Here is a 272-nt window from a genome sequence, read left to right as displayed (position 1 = left end):
CCGCCACCCCCTACCTGCCAAAGTTGTAAAGTTCGTTTTTGGACATAACGTCTTGTACATCTATCATTGTTGCAATGGATCCACCTGCATCCCTATTTAAACAATTGTTTTTTTCCCTTCCCCTTCACAAATTATACCAACATCAAATACAGTGAAAACAGGGGTTATCTTAAGATACATAATTTCCTCTTAGCTAGTTTTAAAATTAGAAATGACAGGCTGGGAAGGTGGCTCAGTTGTAGAGTGCTTGCCTCTTATGCATGAGGTCACCC

Source organism: Dipodomys ordii, unplaced genomic scaffold (assembly GCF_000151885.1).
Source record: "Dipodomys ordii isolate 6190 unplaced genomic scaffold, Dord_2.0 Scaffold67, whole genome shotgun sequence".
NCBI classification, from domain to species: domain Eukaryota; kingdom Metazoa; phylum Chordata; class Mammalia; order Rodentia; family Heteromyidae; genus Dipodomys; species Dipodomys ordii.
The sequence above is the reverse complement of the archived record's forward strand: the minus strand, read 5'-3'. Positions refer to the sequence as shown.